Consider the following 8837-nt stretch of genomic DNA (forward strand, 5'->3'; position numbering starts at 1 on the left):
AGGTTGTTCCTCTCCAGATCCTTTTAACTTGATCCAATATGCTAAAGACAACTTAGAACGTCTTAAATATAATGGCAATTCATCCGCTTCTACCAGCAGAGCATTGGTAGGGTTGTTTTCACTGCACCTATACTGAGTCTTAGAGCTCTGAACTGTATTCTATCTAGTTTTTCTAAAATACTCTTGGCTGCTGCTCCATATACCATGCATCCATAATCAATACATGATCTTATTAATGCCCTATAAATATCTAGTAATGATTGTTTATCTGCTCCCCATTGATAACCAGAAACTGATCTCATGATATTCAGTATCTTTTTATTTCAACCTGCTTAACATGATTCTTCCATACACATTTCTCATCAAACCACAATCCTAGATATTTGTGTCATGAATCGGGCTCCTTCCTCTGTTTCTTTTCTTTCTCTCTTACTCCCTCTCCTGGTCTTTTTTCACCTTTCACCCTTTCCCATTTTCTCTCCTCTCGCTCAGCTGTTCCATATCGCATTATCTCATTAACGCTCACACCTGTTCTCTCTTCCTTCTGATTTCTCACCCTATTTCTTCTCTCTCTTTTCTTTTGTTCCCCGCCAGAGTATTATCTGATGTGTGTTACGTACCTGATGTTTCTCTATCGTTTTCCAGTCCAGTCGTGTCAAGTGTGGTATGTGCTGTCTCCTGATTATTATCATTGAACATCATCTGCTTGCCCTGTCTCTGGCTGTCCAACACAGTAGGCTACTGTTGTCTGAAGCCGTTCATCTGCTACCCGGACGCTTCTCCGCATCCTCCGGGATATTCCTGAGCCATACGTGCCGACACTCTTCAGTTGTCATTTTTCTAAGAAGCTTTCTGTTTGTACTGTTTTGCCAGTCGGCACCTGTTGCCTGATTTTTTTTTTTTTTTTTGCCAAGCGGCCCTTCTGAGTTATTAAAGAGACATTTAATCTGCCTTTGCGTTTGGGTTCTCTCTCTCCTCATTCGTCATGACAATTTGAACTCTTTCACTCTTTCCATATTTTGTCCATATAATTTAAGCTGTACATTATTAATCCTTCTCTTTCTTGTAAAGAACATATAGCATGACTTTGCTACTGACATCTTAAAACCCCAATTATAGGACCATCTTTCCATCTCTTTCTATTAGTCACATGTTTGATGCTTTTCCCTCTTTTCCATATAGCCCCATCATCTGCATAAAGTGATGACCCAATATCTTTACCAACATTTATAAAAATATAATTTATCATGATGTTAAACAAAATAGGGCTTATAGCGCTCCCTTGAGGAATACCATTTACAATATCAAAATACTCCGACACAGCATCTCCAACCTTTACACGGAATGTTCGGTTAGACATGAAGTCTAAAACCCAGTTGTATATCCTTCCGTCAATACCCATTTCATACATTTTAATCAATAGTCCTTCTCTCCACATTGAATCATAAGCTTTTTCTATATCAAAATATACTATAACCATGACCTCTTTCATACTAATCGCCTTTTCTGCCTCATTGCTAACTTTTACCAAAGCGTCTATCGTAGATCTTCCTTTACGAAATCCACTTTGGTATTTGTTTAGCAATCCTCTTTGCTCTAAATAATGACAATCTGCAGACAATTATCTTTTCCATCCATTTACACAAGTGTGATGTTAAAGGTCTGTAGTTTCCTGCATTAGTTGTATCTTTCCCAGGTTTACCAAACGGAAGTATCAATGCACTTTTCCAACTATTAGGCATTACACTTTCTCTCCAAATCTTATTAAATAGTTTTAGTATAATTTCTAAAACTTCTATTGGTAATTGTCTAAACATAGCATAGCATAGTTGATCTTGTCCTGGAGCTGTATATCCACTTCCCTCAAGTCCCATTTTTAACTCCTGTAATGAAAAGTCCATGTCAAGTGCAGATTCATCACTATCTTTTTTCTTATTTACATGACTATTTATTCTTAAAATATCCTCTTTTCGTTGTTTATGTATTTCATCTAAATGATTCCCACTATGCACACTTGCAAACTTCTTACCTAGCTCAGCTTTCTCCTTGTTTGTAATTGCCAGATGTTCTCCATCCACGAGCACTGGGATTTTAACAGATTTCCTTTTCCCACTCATCTTTTTGATCATTGCCCAAATGTCACCCAATTTAACTTCTCTACCAATGGAGGAGCAGAATTGCCTCCATGCATTCTTCTTGGATGACTTAATTATTTTCCGTGCCATAGCTCTCTTTCTTTGATAGTTGATCAGATTATCTTGACTCAGAGTCTTTCTTAAAATTCTGAATGCATGATTTCTGTTTTTTATAGCATTTTTACATTCATCATTCCACCATGGAACTATTTTCTTTTTCTCATTCACTGTACTCTTAGGAATGCAGGTTGTTGCAACACTAATAATCATGGAAGTCACTGCTACTGCGCAACTATTTATATCACCCTCCATCGATCTTTTGTCCGTATGCTCAATACAAAGTTCTCTGAATTTTTCCCAATTAGCTTTATGAAAGCACCATCTCTCTATTACATAACCCTCCTGCACAAACATATCAAAGTTCATAGAACATAATATTGGAAAGTGATCACTCCCTATGTTGGTATAATTTTTAACATGCCATTCTCAAATATTACTCATATTTACAGATACTAAAGTAAGGTCTATACAAGAAACTGTATTTCTTGTAACATTAACCCTGGTACCTCTTCCATCATTAAGGCAAGAAAGTGATCTCTCCTCGATTAGTTCTTCAACTACTTCTCCATTAATGTCTGTATGGTCACTTCCCCACAGAGTATTGTGAGCATTAAAGTCTCCACACCATATTTATCTTCTATCAACACTTTCTGATATCTCATGAAATGTTTGCATTGATAATTTTTTGCACGGATTATAAAAATTGACTACTTTGATATTTCCTCTGGGACTACACATTTCTATTACTACACATTCATACTCATTTGGAACATGTACCCTTCTATATGCTAAAGTATCTTTAATAAATGTTATACATCCTCCACCTTGGTTTCCAATTCTGTCACATCTAATCGAACTGTATCCTGATATAACAAATTCCAATTGAGGTTTTAGCCAAGTTTCTTGTATACACATAACATCTGGTCTAACTTCCAGATCATTTACAACCTTCTTGAACTCTTGTCCATTTGCAATTAAACTTCTGGCATTCCATTGGAGGATATAAAATACCATAATAATGCTAATCACCTTGAGACACTCCATCATAATTATTCGGGTTCAACATCTCATGAATCAGTTCAGCTGTAACTTCCGTAATCCCCAGTATGGCTGCCTCTACTATTGTCTTGATTCTATCACTTTTTTTCTTTTGCTGAATTAGCACATTTACAGTCTTGCAGATGAAGGCAACAAAGTTGGTTTTACCCACAATCAGCGTATCTTCATTAATATCCTTTATCCATGGATTTATTTCTGTTTGCCTCTTACTTGATGCTGGAGATGAAACCTCAATTATTCGTCTGTTCTCAGATTCTTTTGCTCTAGTACTTGTGTAACACTAGTTTTGTTTATTTCACTTTCCTTCACTTTTTTTTGCTGCATCTGCATACGATACCTGATTAGTTACTTTGTATTTCTGTACCTCTCTAGCTTGCCTTTGAACAGGGCATCCTCCAAAAGCAGCGCTATGTTCACCGCCGCAATTACAGCATTTTATTTTTGTATCTTGACCACATTTTCCATATTCATGTTCACCTCCACATCTAGCACATCTTTGTTTTCCTTTACATTGACCCGCAGTGTGTCCCATTCTTTGACACTTGAAACATCGGAGTGGTGCTGGGATACACTCTCTTACATCATAACTCAGATATCCCAATCTTACTCTCTTTGGCATAACTTTTCCAAACTCAAGAACTACTGATAGGCTATCAGTTTTCACCCCTTTTCTTTGTGTTTGCAGTCTTGTGGCTTTCACCACTTTTCCTCCTTTTACTTCCTGAATTATCTCCTCCATTGTCATTGTCAAAGGAACATCATAAATAACACCTCTAAGCTTTGCTGCATTCCCAGGGATATGAGCACTGATCCGTTCCCCATTAAGTGTTTCTATTCTGAGAAACCTATCTCTTTGCATTTGATCTGTAGCAAAGACCAGCAGCCTCCTATTACTCAAATATTTGGCAAACGTGATCTTGCATTTCTTTCTCAATTGCTTTTGTTAGTTTTAGTGGATGAAAATGCCCCCCCTTCTTTTTTGAATGTTATCATCACTTTCCATTCAGTTTGTTCATCATCCTTTCTCACATTTATCATTGCAGGCTTAGCTTTTTTGGACATGTCGCCCACTTCCGCATCATGGATTGAACTTCCAGTACTATCGCACCTCCCTTTCCTCTTTTTATTTACATCCTGCCATGACATACTATCACTATCACCATCCGTACTTTTACCCATGATAATTACATTCACGGTACAGTTGTTGCTAGCTCGCCAATACTAACGCTCGTTCTCAGTAGCACGCTCAAATCCTTCCGTCCCTCAATGGTTCGTCCGCCACGTTCGATTTCAAAGCCCCTCACTACAGTCAAGCGCACACAATATGCGTCATTCCGAATCAACTCCTTCCCTGAGTGTGGAGTTGGGAAGTTGGTATCGTTTTTCTTTTAACCCTCAGACGGTCTTCGGTCATTTATGAGGGGAAAATTTTCTGTTTTGAATTTCTAAAAATTACAGCTTCATCGGAATGTTATGAAACTTGGTGACTTTTATGGCATTAGGTATGTGAATACAAAAAAAAATTGAGGTCATGATCCGAGCATGCTAAGTGGTCGTAAAAAAAATAGTCACACTTGTGGTCTTCGGTCAAAAATGACCGACCCATAGGAAATGAATGGGAAATTTACAAAAACAAAAAAATTCTCTGAATTTTTGTCTGTACAATCTACAAATCGGCCACGATTCTAAAAAAAAGTACACCGCAGTAAAGAGGTGATACTCTATAACATCAAGAGTGCAAAAAATTCACACCCACCCACACACACACACATACAAACACACTTTTATACACATACACACCAATAAATTCAGATTACAAAAAATCTGTTTGAATTTTTTTAAATCACAGCTTCATCGGAATGTTACGAAACTTGGTGACTTTTCTGGCATTAGATATGTGAACACACAAAAAAATTGAGTTCATGATCCGAGCATGCTAAGTGGTCGTAAAAAAAATAGTGACGATTTTGGTCTTCGGTCAAAAATGACCCCCATAGGAAATGAATGGGAAATTGACAAAACCACAAAAATTATCTACAAATCGGCCACGATGAGGAAAAAAGTGCTCAGCAATGAAGGGGTGAAACTCTAAAACATCAAGAGTGAAAAACATAACATAATTAATAATCATAATTAATATATATATATATATATATATATATATATATATATATAATTAATATACTAATTATTAAAATTATTAAAATAATAATTAATAAAATGTTATAAACCTTGGCAAAAAGTATTATTTGAGAATTTCTAAAAAAATACATTCAATCCACATCTTAAAAGTAAGTTATTTGGTCCAAAAACAACTAGAATTCACAAGCATCTCCATTTAGAGCTATACAGGCATCTAGTGGTAAACCCATGCAATAACATGATTTATTTAATTTTATGTTTAATAAAAATTTTTTTTTTTTTTTTTTTTTTTTTTTGAAAGCCTAGTCTCTATTTTAACCGAAAATACTGCATAGAAGAAAAATAAATAAAAAATAAAAATAAAATAAAAAAATTCATTATTTTCAATGGCAAAAAATTTACCATAAATATTAATAAGTTCAATCAAATTGTCTCAAAATACTAAATTAAAAAGAATAAATATTATAGAACAAAAATAAATTGCATTGGTTTTACTGGGATGGAGGAAGTTTCATTTTTAGGTGTCCGGTCACTTCTGACCGGGAAGGCCCAGGATGTGACTCCGAAACGAAGACCGTCTGAGGGTTAAGAAAATAAATAATTCATGAAATATTTTTTATTGTTTGTGCCATTTCCTAACAGAACCTGAAGTGACAAGTTATTTATTCCCAAAGATCTTAAAGTTTGAATTAGTTGAAATCTTGCTCTTTCATATCATACTATAAGTAGGCCTACGTAGGCTATTCTTCTGATTCTGCTTGACCACATGTCACAGTTTCCAGTTTCATGCCCCAGACACTGATTTAACGAACAATGTCCAATACGCATTCTTGAGATTAAAACGTCTTCGATCCTGTTTTTCTTGAATGTGATTAAAGTGTCTATACCTTTTGTTCCACTATCCCAGTTAACCCTTTTACTTCTGCTTTACTCATTGACATTTGTAAAAGCCTGTTTAGTCAGATGGTCTGCCTTTTCATTTCCTTTCACACCCATATGTGATGGTACACAGGAAGTTTACTGTAAATCCAGATTGTACTATTCTAAATAGACTCTGCTTCACTTCAAATATCATATCTTGTCTTGCTGTTGATTTTCCACTTAACATGCTTAAAACTGAAAGGGAGTCTGTACAAATTACTGATCTTATTGGGTGTACTTCTATCCACCGAAGAGCTAGGAATATTGCTATTATCTCTGTAGTAAAAACAGATTTATGATTTGAGATTATTTTTGATATTTTGACTTTGAAGTGTGGTACGTAAACTGCTGCTGCTGTTATTCCAGATTCAGGATCCTTTGAGCCATATGTATACTGTGCTATAATTTGTTTGATCAATGTATTGCTGCACTGCTATACTTGTTAAAATATTTCTTTACTTGTTATGTTTTTCTTCATATAATTGAACATCAACCACAGGCATAGGGTAAAGCCAAGGGGGAATTACTGAAGTTGTCACAGAAGAGGCAATATTGATGTCACTTAATCCAATATTCTGTGCCTCCTCATTGGCAGTCCATCCAAAGCTTGTAATTTTTTTATAATCATACTCTCAACAATCCTTCAGAACTTTCTTAACTAGATGACTATCCAACTATCCAGTATCTCATATTTAACTTGAACCTTCGAATTTCTTGAGGCATTTCACCCATCTCTACTTGTACTGCTGTTATGATCTTCCACAACATATACGCAGTGCTTGTGATTGAATTGCCTCAATCTTTATAAGTAGTGTTTTAGATGCAGAACATGCCATAATCAATAGCTGCTCCTGCCAAACACTCACATTTATTTTTACATTTTCTAAATATGAATTCTAAAATGTAGCTTTGAATCCATCCACATTCCCAGAAATCTGATTACTGACACTTATTCCAGTTGTTGTTCATACATTTTAATATATCAAATTGGTTTTCCTTTTTGTAAAACAGATCACCTGAGTTTTTGCTACAGAGAAACGGAAACCTCGTTCATTAGCCCAATTCTCTACTTTTTTAACAGCATTCTGCATACACATCTCCACATACCACACATTGTGCCCCCTTTTCCACAGTGCTGTCATCTAAGGACCTTTCCCATGTTTATTTGTGTTGTCATTAATCATTAAATTAAACAGAATAGGACTAAACACTTCCTTGAGGTGTTCCATTCTCCACTGGATATATCTGAGAAAATGCAGAACCCGCTCTAACTTGAAGTTCTTTTAAACAAGAAATTCATGATCCAGTTGTACATTCTTCTTTTTATTTCCATTCTGTCTAATTTTATTAAAAGTCCCTCACTACTACTTATTGCACATCATGTCGTATGTTTTTTCAACATCGAAAAATACTCGTTTACTTAACCTCATAAAAAAATTAAAACAACATTAAACAATTTCAAAAACAATTTCTTTTTCCTTTAAATCCTCCCTTGTCTGGCTTATGCTACTCTGAGCAGTGCCTGAATTTTGTATTTTGAGCACTTCTTGTGTTGTTTTTGCCTCTTCACGATGACTCGCTTGCTTTAGTCCTCAGTTGTAAGTCGCTTTGGATAAAAGCGTCTGCTAAATGACTAAATGTAAATGTAAAACTTCCCTGACTCTCACACCTTATTAAAGAGGCTCAAAATTATATTTAGTGATATCTCTGATAGATGTTTTACCATCGTATAACAAATGTCATCTCTTTCGAAAAGTTTGTTTAACCCCTGCAAGCGCTTTCTTCAACTCATACACAGGGTAAACTCTGAATCTAACGTACATCCTTACAGATGGTCCCTTTTCCTCCAGTAATTGAGGGTTCTTACTCAGGTTTTTTCTATACCTCCTAATTTCTTCTGATAAATTTTAAGTTCCTCCTGTAATCTGCCTTCTTTTTACCATTACTTCTTCAGCAGTACTCTGAAGAACTTCACATAACTTATAATAAAAAAACTTCTACATCTTCCACTTCCATAGAGTTACTATTTCAGACATTTTGCTATGACATATCTCCATTTGTCCCAGTTGGCTGGTTTAAACTTCCACCTTGGCATTCTTTCATATCTAAACCGATTGTACTGCCGACAGGAAAATTATCATACTACTTTGATTTAATTATTTCCAATCACATTTTCCAGCTAAACTTTCTGAGACTAGTCATGTCAGGTCTAACATTGAATATTTTCCCTGTGACAAATCAACTCTTGTAGCTATAGCTTCCATCATTGATACACACTAATCCTCCCCAATCTAAACATGTCTTCTATGATGATCAGTCTGTTATAATCTGTGTTTGTAGGCTACTCCCCATAATGTGCTGTGTGCATTAAAATCACCACACCACACCACTTGATTGATATGACTTCCATTTCCTCCAATATTTTCTATTTATTGTCACATGGATTAGCCTACCCTGCAATTGAAGTTTTACGACATCCATCGATAGCCATACTTATTTAATGTTCTCTTTGTTTAAACT

This window comes from Rhinichthys klamathensis, unplaced genomic scaffold (genome assembly GCF_029890125.1).
Source record: "Rhinichthys klamathensis goyatoka isolate OS25496 unplaced genomic scaffold, OSU_Roscu_1.1 h1tg000111l_1, whole genome shotgun sequence".
Lineage (NCBI taxonomy): Eukaryota > Metazoa > Chordata > Actinopteri > Cypriniformes > Leuciscidae > Rhinichthys > Rhinichthys klamathensis.